This window comes from Rhyacophila brunnea, unplaced genomic scaffold (genome assembly GCF_057557595.1).
Source record: "Rhyacophila brunnea isolate RB1 unplaced genomic scaffold, BYU_Rbru_1.0 scaffold_93, whole genome shotgun sequence".
In the NCBI taxonomy this organism is placed as follows: Eukaryota; Metazoa; Arthropoda; class Insecta; order Trichoptera; family Rhyacophilidae; genus Rhyacophila; species Rhyacophila brunnea.
In genome coordinates this window covers 1,186,388-1,199,255 of record NW_028233365.1, presented here as the reverse complement: position 1 = coordinate 1,199,255, position 12,868 = coordinate 1,186,388, and positions in this window count along the sequence as shown.

Sequence of the window (12,868 nt, the reverse complement as noted above, 5' to 3'; positions counted from 1 at the left end):
ACCTATAATATCAGACATTATATAAACAAGAATTCTGCACTATAAAATTATATTTTTTTACACATTACTTAAAATATTAATAAAAAAGTATATTTTAGATGATCATGTTTTCTTCAACATAAGCATAAAATTTAGAATTCCTTAAAAACTAGCCTAATATAATAATAAAACAAAATTTATAATCTTTTATGCTTTAATCCATCTGTGGTAAAAAAAAATTGCGGCAATATTTATATGGATTCAATATCTAAAATGCATATTATAGATATAAATGGCAGCAATATAATTTTGGTTTGAATTTTAAAATATAATTTTAAGTTTTGATCTTAATTCACAATGTAACTTATTTATAATCGTCAAAAATATAATTTCTAATTCGAAGGGTTTTTTTGATTATGAATAACAATCAATGTTAAAACCAAAGATTTCCAATAGTTCAATTAAAAAAGATTATCATATTTCTTGATCAATTATTTAAAATGGCTAAATAATATCAAAAGGATTTTTGTAAGTTTCGAAAATGAAAATAAATGATTGAGATACAATATTGGCTTAATAATTATGGTAAAGAATTGGAAAATTTTTAGGGCAATTATAATAACTTGAAAACAATTATAATTTGATAAAGGAATTTTTTATGATTTTGTACGACTATCTTATTTTATAGATAGATTTGATCATATAATTTTCATCAAAGAATAAACTTAAATCAATTAAAATTACGGTTATAATTTTATACAAATAGTAAAAGACTAAATTTTAATAAGCAGGTTACTGTTTAATATAAGTATGCATAAAATTACTAAGAACATTTTTCTGTATTAACACAGTCAAAAAATTTCCTCAAAGATGCTTTAAATGTGTCTTTTTCATATAGAAACATTGTGAAATTCAAATTTTGATTGTCAAATGTATATTATGAAATAATTTGTTAAAATTTTTTTATAAAAAGATTGTAAAATATGTATGAGAAGATGGAAAAATTAAATGTCTTTCTATACTAATTTATAAACCAAAAACATAACTGATGTGTATTTATCCAAAAAAAAAATTTAACTGTGTTTTTGGGCTATAAACTTAACTTTTCTTTTTCATAAAAAAATTAAAATGATAGTTATTAAAATATTACTATTTTTTATATTTTAATGATCAGTATTAACTTTAGTTAAAAGAAATATGATCTTAAAAATCGAAGGCATATCTAAATATTTAGAAAAGAATATAAAAAGTAAATACATAATATTAAAATTTATTTGTAATTTGTTAAACCCACTAGCCCAATTTTAGTTTCATTAGTAGATTATCAAAACATAACATTATCATCATTTGTATTTTACGGTCTTTATATAAGTATTGTATTATTTTTAAGATTTTAAGGAATGGAAATCAGATTTATGAATTAAAAAAGATGTTTCTGATTTTATAAGCTGTTTTTCTAAAAATTTATGATGTTATATATTCATTTTTACAAATGTAAGAAATTTTTTATGTAAATAAAATCACAAACACATTTCAAAGTAACCAGACAGAACTAAAAGAGGATTTTATAAATATGAAATTGTTTAATAGAATTACAAAAGAACTATTGATTTATATTGTAAAATATCAGGCTGAAATAAAACTAATATTATCAACTATTTATATAGTCTCATAAAAGCTGGTTAATTTTAAACAAAAATAATACCCCAATAAGCTTGAAACTTTAATAATCATATTTTGTGATCTTATAGGATAGCTAGCAAATTTTCGCGTCGTATCGTTTTATAAATAAATATTTTTCTGTAAAATATTTATTGTGATTTTTATTCAATGTAAAGATCTGAGCGAAAAAAAAATTTGATAATCAATTTTCTTGTTTTTACGATTATCGCTTGGTATCTATCGGTCACAATATATTTTTTTTATATTTTGGATAACTCAATTGGTGCCAGAAGTGAGTTCTCCTTCGACTTTAATCACCAAAATGTCATTTTATATGATTTCTTAAATATTAAGCTATATTTAAATTATAAGTAAAAAATAGAGACTCTCATTATTTTATATATATTTAAATTTTGTATATTCAATATGGGTAGAAGCTTATCCCATAGAAATACAGAATAAATACAAGTTTTGAAAGAAAAAAAAATAGAATAGATATATGGTAAAATATATATCGGTATTTTAAATATTTTAATATTTTTGTATATTTTTGTATTTCTTTAATAAATTTAGATACATATGTATAATATTCTTACAACAAATAAATTTTATATTAGTTAATTTGTGTAAGAGGCTTTGTTTTAGGTTTTTAAATGTTATTTGTGCTTTTTTTATTTTTTATGAATTCAAAGAAATCAATGGAATAGCTACGTATGATTGTTAAAAACATAGTATAATAGACTTTTTAAGACAGATAAGACCATTTATTTGTTAAATTTTAATTCCTAAGTTTAAATCAGCTGAAAAATACTTAAAAGCAAAATCTATCAATATCTAATGATTCCAACGTTATTTTATAAAATTATTAAAAAAAGAATGGCCAAGAAAAAGAGTAGGCTTTTTTCTACAATAAACAATATAAGGAAATTTAAAGATCATAAAATATTATATTTTGTCGTCATTTGTGGGTATTATAGCATTTAAGAAAAATTTTTTTTAGGGTTGATCGCAGTATAAATATACAGTTCAAAGGATATCAATACAAGTTAGGCCTAAATAATTTGTTAAATGATGGGATATAATATGAAAAATTGTAAAAAGTTATAGAAAATATTTTTAAGACAAAAGTAAGTATTTCGATTGTATCACACAGACATATTTTTATAGAAATTACCATGAAGTGGAAACAAAAAAAAAAGATTTTAGGTTGAACATATCTATAAGAAATTATTAACGAAAAAAATATAATAATTTGTTTAAAATTTAGTATTTAAAAATTCTAGTTTTTATCGTATTATGAAACTATAGCAAATAAAAGAAAATTTCATATATTTATTTTTTGTAACTCTCATTGTATATGACTGGTTACAGCATCACTTAGCAATCATCTTGTATTTTTTTATATAAAGTATTGTCTTACAAGATACTCACATTTATGCTTTTTGTTGTCCGATCCGCTTTATCTAATTTATTATATAATTAAATTACACAAAATGATTTAATTTATAACTTTAAAGTTTTTTAATGATTTAATATTTTCAATATTATCTTTTTGGAGAAATCTTGAATGTATATGTATTTTCGTGCGAAGACAGAATTATTATAAAAACAAGTAGTCGAATTTTTTTGTAAAACGATATGACTGTAATTTAATTTCTAATTTAATAGATATACTCTATTTTTCGTATTTACTTTATTTTTAAACAATGTGTGATGTAAAAAAAATTGTTGTGTCTGCATAGTATATTCCTATCATTAGCTTGAACAAATTTAAAATTTACCTTTGTTATATGAATTATAAATTTCTAGAAAAAATACATAATTAAAAAATTTGGCAAAAACTTTAATTAATAATGGATAAAAAATTCTATGGTGCTAACATTACAAATTACATTTCTATTATGTTATTATGAAATACATAGTCTTTCGTTTATTATTGAATTCGATACGACCATGTAAAATATAATATATTACCTAAAGTAATTTTATTTAGCATTCCATGTGTATAATGATTTTTTATTGCATAACTCTGTATTTTGTATACAAAAAAAGATCACGGTCATAAATTTTACATTGTTTTTATGTTAAATTAAAAAAATTTGATTTTACAAAATATTTTTGTCGCGCTTTGTTTTCACATCATATCTTAGAAATATGTAATGAATATTTTTTTGCTGTATATGGTTTTAATATCAAATTACATCAAGCTATATAAAAACCGCACTTATAGAATCGTGTCTGTTTTATACACTACAAAATTTTAAATATTCAATAACAGTTTATTCGATGGAAGTTTTACTACTTTTTATAAATTGTAAAATATTTATATAACAAATCTGTTTCATTTTATTTGATCCGGTAATATTAAAGCTATATTAACCCATAAAATTGTTCAATTTATGTCTATATTTCGGAGGAGAGTTCAATTTTAAGTTTTGTCACGTCTTTAATCAATAAATATTTTTTTTCTTAGCTTATTCTTTTAATAAATCCTCGTTTATATAATATAAACAAGTTAAGGGTCTTAGAACTTTATTGTATACTAAATTGTGGACAACGTATATTCCTACAATTAAAATAATATATATTTTGTTTTATATAATACGATTTATTTCATATCAAGCAAATAATTATTGAAAGTAAATTTTATGGTTTAAAGGATTATTATAATTTTTTTTATTATCTTATTTTATTTATGGAATTGAAAACTCGGAACATGTATTGTTATAAATCACAAGTAAAAGCCCTAATAGAGGCATTCAACACTGTAATTTTATATTGTATTATATTATTTATCACGGAGATAATAGCAAAGGTGAATTACGATTTAAAATCATTTTTTATTTATGGGCTAAATTTATGGTTATAATTTTAGTTTTTGTTCTCGAGCACAACTTTCTTATGTTCCCGCTCATACAGCGTATTTAGTCTTTCGGTTGTATTCTTCTCTACGCATTCTTCCTCAATTTATCTCCCCCTAATGGGACTTATTAATTCAAGAGCTTTTCACAATCCAAAGGTTTACGAAGAAAAATACAAATAATTTTTTTTACAGAAGATACATTCGTTTTAAACGATGTAATAAATGAAATATATAGATAAAATATTGTCTGAAAATTTAATTTTTTCGAAAATATTTATAATGTGATATTTGGTGAAAATGTCTGATCGAATTTTGATTTTATATTCACTAAAATAGGATACTAAATTTTTTTATAATTTGTAATTTAAGTTGGCAACAGAACAGACCTATTCACAGTAAATATCTTGAATTTTAAATATATGTATATTCATTTTTTTAAAATTATCGTCATCAATTTTTAAAATCGTCTTGTTTCAAACAACACATAAGCGTAAAAACAAGCTTGATTTATGAAATTAAAAAAGCAGATTTGAACATATATTCTCTATCCCAAGAAAACTAAATAAAAAATCTATTTATGTTTGAATAAATTGTCCAAATAATTATAGAGCATGTCGTTTGTGAAAATTTGGGGATTCTAGCGCCGATTTATTATAATTTAATTCAAAGTTAGCTTATGATCTACATAGGACAAGCAGGATTTTATCTATTTATGATCTTAGGAGAAATGTTAGTATTCATGATATGATTTAGTTCCCGCCTATAAAACTGTGTGAAAAGAGACTTCTTCATGCAATTGGGCTACCTAAATCTTAATATTTATTCATGGGTAGGAAAGATCGCATATCAAAAAATAAATTATTATAAAGAATTTGAAAAAAATTCGCAGATGCTTAACGAGCCAGACAAATATACTGAACAATTATGAAAGAACCCAAAAATAGACAAGAAACGTCATAAATTGAGATAAATAAAAAAAAATTTATACACATAATTGAATGTTGGCGGATGGGATAAAGCACCATAGGCTTGTGTTCTACACAAATAAACACGTACATAGCAAGTAATAATCAATAACATCAATAATAAATGCGTCAATATATAAAAACCAGAGATATTTAATTCAGATTTTGTATTTATCATATTATTCAAACATGAATTTTGATTTATTTTCCATTAATCAAATACAATTGGCATTAGAATTTTCTGAAATGTTTAAACCTAAATGTTTGGGAGGAATGCTACCCCAGTAAAATATTCGAAAATTAAAATTCGAGCTTTCATTAATGTATACGTTCCTTTTTACTTATTTATATAAAACACGAAAAGGAAGTATTAAAATAATCTTTTGAATGATGTTTTTACAGATTAATGCATAATTTTTGTGGTTATTTATGTTTTTAGTTCACAATTTCATTTTTTCAATATCGTGAGAATAGATTCTTCTCACAATTTTTGTTTGCTTTATAGGTATTATATATGTTCATTCTTTTATTTTAATAATATTGTAATTTATTATATGTCTACTATCGCATATTTTTCTAATCCGTAAGAGCCTCAAATGCTTCACCCATATTTTAATGAATGTGTATTTTATATAGATTTTACATGTGAACAGGCGTTGCGATTTATAGTGTTGTAAGTATTCGAATCAAGACATCAATTTATATAATTTTCGGCTCGAATCTCGCACGCACAAAAATTGTTAGGATACCGTGTAGAAAAAATGTCGTCTAGCTGAATGGATCCAGCAAACACCGAAACTAGGCTTACCTATATTCATTAAATGCTTTCGGCTTGAACACTACAGGAATATGCGGCTGAAACTTTTACTAGATTCCCTAACACAAGTGCAAGTAATCAAACATATCATGGGTACGATATAGTGCTTACAGGTAAGCATGTAACTATTGACATCAATAAATGTAAATTGTAAATTACTTTAATGTAAATTTACGGGTGTTCTTGCATCCTTATGGATTGATGGATAAGATTCAATAAACAATTAAAAGTCAAAATAATAACAAAATCACCACAATTTTACGGCATATTCTACAAGATTGGATATCAAAATCCTATCACCGTCAATATATAATAAATTTTTTTTATCTACAGAATCTAATATATCAGATACTATAAAGTATAAACAACTTTGATAATTTTTTGATTGTAAATTATAATTTAAAATAATTCTTTAGTTCATTTTTGGTTATATCTCTTAAATATTTGAGGGTGATAGCACTATAGTTTTTTTGACAGCACAATTTTATTGGAATATTCTAGCCGGGTATTTTTTTATTTATACGCATTTATATATCATTCGTAAGGTAGATTTAATCATTTAAATTCAATTTTTTTTCTGTTTAATTTAAAGTATAACGATTTATTTCTTTAGGACAATGAACAGACAAAAAAGCGATATTTTTAATTCTATGAAAATAAACAAAAAAAATATTATTATATATGAACTTATTATGCATTAGCCTAATGTTTTCAATATATTTTATTTGCAAAAAAAAATTAAATGAAATACTTATTATAAAAATGTCAACCACCTATTAATTTTAATATTAAATTGATTTGATTTGGAAACCTTAATAATCATTTTTCATATTTTAATATTTACTACCTATTCTAAACTAAGATGTAATTTTAAATTTAATATTGATTGATAAGTAAAAGGCACAAACACGCGAATAAACAAAAATTACCCAGTTTATAATATAAGATTACATATAACTCATTAAAAGACGTGATTTAATGAATCCTCTTTTTTATATATTCGAAATTCTAAGTAAAGTACTTTATTATAGTAATTTAAAATAAATTTAATTGATTGGTAACAATTTCCTACTATCGTAATGGTTATAGCATATAAAGTAGCCCTATGCCGTTATATTTAAAAAACAAAAATAATTTATATATACAATTTTAAAAAACGCAAGCTGGATTTGTATAAATAAGACAATCATTAGAACTAGTTTTCTCGAGAACGAAAGAAAATTATAAGCTTTAAATATAAAATATTTATATATTTACAAAATCACAATATCATTCATTACCAAATGGAGGAGAAATAACATGAAATTAGTTTATTATTTTATGATGATCATAACATGAGTTTACTTTATTTTAGCTTAAAATTAAGAAATATATACAGTTCACAACTTCTGTTGACTAACGAATTTTCTTATTATACAAACTTAACTGTAAATCCGCTATATTGCATTAATTTTTATAACAATAAAATAACGCGCAATACATAATGCTTTTTAATCTTTATGTTTCAGTCTATTATAAAAATTCATATGAAATCTAACATGGTGACTTATCACATTAAGATAAATTTAAAAATTATTTTTTATAATTAGAGCATAATAAAACAAATCTAAGCTTCATAAAGTGGATATAGGTGCAGAATATTTTATTTTATGTGAGTTAACTTAATTTTCAATCATTGTTTTTATAAAGTTGAGCTATAAGCTATCAATTTTCATTTCTACTGAAATTTTCAGCAATCTATTTTTATAGCATAATTGAATATGTATGAACCACATATAAGCAATTCTGAAAAAAATCCGTGATTTTTTCAAGGTTTGTATTTTGACAAAATTAATTCACCTTTATTCAAAATTTTGAATTTGCACGCTATCATATAATTTCTTGTCATTCGCTCATTATTTTATGAGAATGTAATGTACTTTGGATTATTAAAGAATGATCCCTCATCATTTTAAAAACATGTGGTTTCTACTAATCCTTTTTACAATGTTTTTATTTTTTGTTCACATTTTAAAATTGAAATTATAATATTTTAAGGCTTCATATTCTATAATGTTGTCAAAGCATCTTTATAGGCTATTTTTATATTCATTAGTCCTTCTTTTTTTTTTAAAGGTAAGTTTTCATCACTTTTTTTTCTGGAAAAAATATAAATAATCGCTTCATATTCTTTTTGTATTGAAATTGGAATTGAAAGCCATGAACCTATTTTTATTTAATTTTGTCAAATCGGGAAAAGGGGAATTTAATATATGAAGAGGCATAAACTATTTTTTTATCGATATTCGATAATCTATTCTTTAAAAAGACCGCAAAACAATTTTTTACTATCTTATAAGCATAATTTGGGTTGGATTTTACAGCTCTGTTTAGATCTTCGATTAATTCTTATCCTTTAAAGCATTGCATATCTGGAACTTTTTTGATTTAACAAATATTATGATTTAACAGATGTAATTTCCAAAAAACTTCCATATCTCTTATTAAACTATAATTATTTTTTTTGGAAGATTGTTTGTCAAATAAGAAAAAAATCTTTTTTATCGACTTTTATGAATCTGGTATGATTTTTTATTTTTTAATAAATAATATTTGGCAATTTTGTTATCTTTTTATTATATTTAATTTAGATTCAAGGCATTATAATTTGTATTTGTTCTAAAATAAATATTTTCAAGCAGAAGTCAAGGATCAATCACCTTATACTATTGCACTCTTCAGCTATTAATCATTTAACAAATCCTATGTATGTATTAAACTACAAACAAGGCTGTTTTTACTTATTAATTTTGCTTTATCATAGTTCTTAATCAAACAAGACGTTAAGGTAGGTAATGATAACATGCAATATATTTTTTTATAAGCCATCAAGACCATGCTTACACTGTATTATTTTATCATTTGTTCAGTAAAAACACGCTGGAGTATAATTGGTGAATATAACTATAATTTAAATATGATTTAACGATATGCAGATAAATATAATAACTACACTATTTTACATTTTTTATTTCCCATTCCAAATCAATAGACACGAATTAGACCATGATGTGATGTGTAACTTTGTTTTGTAGATAACCATGATTTTATTTATAAATTTTTTTCCGTAATTTGTTCACGTCTTAAATATCGTTTTCTGTCGTATAAAAATAAAATTAAGTTTTATGAAAATATCCCCAAATATACACGTAAAAATAAAAAGATGACATATTATTAGGCTTTATAACACCTGTTATATTGAAATAAATTATTTTTGGGCCTGTATTTTTCATGCAAATTTTTTTCACTTGTATTTGTAAAGCACATAAAAATTGTGTTTTTTCTGCACATCTGTATAGAATTTATCAGAATATGTGCCCACAAGCCATTTTATAATTGAAATATACCAATTTTCTATAAAACCATATATTCCAAGTGTGAAAATTTGCTTTCTTTATTTCATCCATGTCCAGCCTGATCTTATTGCTTGATAAATACATAACATTGCATCTTTCACGATTCTTAAGAACTTCAAAAATCCAAATAAATTCATCGTACCGAATTTCCCGAAATTGAACTTTAATATTGCTATATATTTCAATTAAGTTGGAAAATAATCCAAAAGTCCTATATCAAAGTATTTTTCAAAGTCTTTAGATAATGTTTCTGGATATTTTCAAAATTTATGATGTTTATCCAGACTTCAAAAACTTTTGCTTTATTCTTAACGATCTTTTTGCATAACGCTAAATTTGCTTTTCAAAAAAACCATTATAAGTTCATTTTGACTTGATTCCCAGGTTTTGATCTTTCATTGATTTTAAATATGGAAATGAGCCGCAAACTAATGACACTAGTATTTGTATTCAAAATGTAAATGTTATTTTTTACAAATCAAATATACGTTCTATTCGTTATTTTTCTAATATATAATGTATTTTTATGATCCTCTTATGTATAATCTATCGCGAATGAGTGCTTCTATGTTTATGATGATTTTATTAGTGTCTTGGGTGATTACATTTAAATTTATTTATCCATAAATTTTTCTAAGCTATCAAATGGTACTTTCACATCCAATCATATATTAATAGATACGATTTTTTTTTGTTTTGCATACTATAGTTTTTTATAGAGATTTCTTGGCGTGGTTATTTTTTTTTAATATTAAATTACCACATATTGTAAATGATTTAATTGATTCATAGAATTTGATGCATTTCTTACTCTGTATTACATCTAAAAAAATCGTCTATCTTGATATCAAGATTATTTCTTTGTAGAAACAATAAGATAAATTTTTCTTAATCAGTAATTCCTCTTCCGAATTTTTAAAAATTTCTTAACTGAAAATTCCAAGTCAGCCACATTACCATCTAAAATTTTCTAAGCCTTCAATTCATCTTGAAAATGATTTTCTAATGTTTTTATTCCATGATTTTTTTGTTATATATATTTGAATATAGCTATATGGAATATTTTAAGTTCTTCTTGAAAAAAATTTATTTGATATCTGAAATCTATATTCAGTAGCACTTTTTTTAGTTGTACTGTGTTGAAAATGTTCGTTATTTAGTTCTAAAATGCTTGAAAGATCTGCAATAAACCAGAGACCCTCTAGATTCTATACAATATTCCATATTTCCTAGGATATTCTCACACACGTCTGAAAATTTCCTTCGAATTACCAGTATAGATATAGTATCGAGTTATAACAGTGTATGTTCATCATATGTCATTATAATTCCATGCGCTGAATATTAATTTTTAAGCATAAAAATTTATTCGCGCTTGTATTAATAATTAGGGCAGCAAAACTAACACAAAGTGTATGGTTTTGACCGTATGAATATTATTATCCTCTTGCGAATATTTTTTCAAGGATTTTATAAAAAGTGCTAATTATTCTATACTTTATAAAAAAAAATCATTTGATATGATATACACTATTTAAATTATTTATACGAATTATTACTAAATTAAAACAGAAGGCATTGATAATAAATATTTCGAAAACTTAATTTTTTGCTTTTCATATATCATTCTAATTATTCCCTATTTATTTACGTAAATTAGCTATTTCAAATTCAAAAAATACATTTTAATATTTTTTACATAAATATAAGCTCGTGTATTCAAATGATATTATGCAGATAAATTTCAAAAAATATTTATATTAAAAGACTTTTTTTTTATTGTCAGACTTTATAAACATAATTTAATTGTCTTTTTCGAGATTCATACTATTTTTTTTATAGTTGACACATCATTTACTTCGGAATAAAAGATCAGTCATCCGATGAAATAGGATAATTGAAATATATTTATACTAAAATATGTATTATTATTGATTTTGTTTCTGCTTTCATGAGTATAAATCAAAAAATATCACATGAAACATTTTGTGTATTTTTTAATTTTTTAAATTTGAAAACCAAATATTCATTTTAAAATAACATATATGATTATTATAAAATCATTACATCACACAATTTCACCATTAAAGATTCAGCATTCTTGAATTTTTTTTAGGCATATATGTACTTTTTTTATTAATATGATAAAACAAAGTGGTATTTAATTCCTATCTAGTAACGACTTTTTTAGTACAATCTGACCCAATGTCATTAGTGTCCGATAAAAAGGCGTTGATACTATTTGATTCTTTTAAAGAGTTTATAAAAATAATCGCGATTTTAAATAATATATCTATAGATCATATGAGGTGATTTTTAAAAATGCTTTAGTTGTTTGAATAGACTCTTTTGTATATTTTATAATATCTGGTTTTTGAAAATAAAGCTAAAACAGTTAAGGTAAAGTTGTGTGTTGTTTTTTTGTTGAGATGCAATATATTTTTGTTGATAATATCTTGATTTCTTTAAAGAATATGATAAAAAGTCGTTTTAGAATATTATAAAGAAAGATTATAGAAGTGATTTTCGATCTTTATTGTTTTCGAAAAAATAATATTACCCACTGAAATTTACGTTTAAATAACCATATTGTGCCTCACATTATATAACTGCTTTGAAACTTTATCATTGCCTTAATAATGATATTTTTTATATTAATTATAAGGTTGAAAATTTATTGAAAATCATGTATTTGTTGTGCAATGGTTAATTAATCATGCTTGTAATTGATTTAACGCATATTTTAAGAAGAAAAGAACTTATCAGATTAGAAAATAAATCATCACAAAAAATGCGTTCATATTTTGCCTAAAAACATGTGCATATAAAGAATTAAGATGTACACAGCTTAAATGAATGTATTAGGATTATTTGTCTCGTTTTTGTATTATTTATGGTTTTAAACACACATTTGAATATAATTATTCTTTATATCTTGAAAAATATGCTCTTATACGAGTTCTTAGTGGAAATTCAATATTTTCACTTTTAATACTCGTTTAAATACATGCTACCAGTTGTTATTCTTAAAATCATAAATTCATAATACCAAAAGACTATAAAAATATATTATTTTAAAACTTAAATATAAAACATAATGATACTTTACTTTGACGAGATTTTGTATACCGTTTTTACATAAGAATTATTGTTTAAAATATGGTAGATCTCAATGATGCTTACTAAA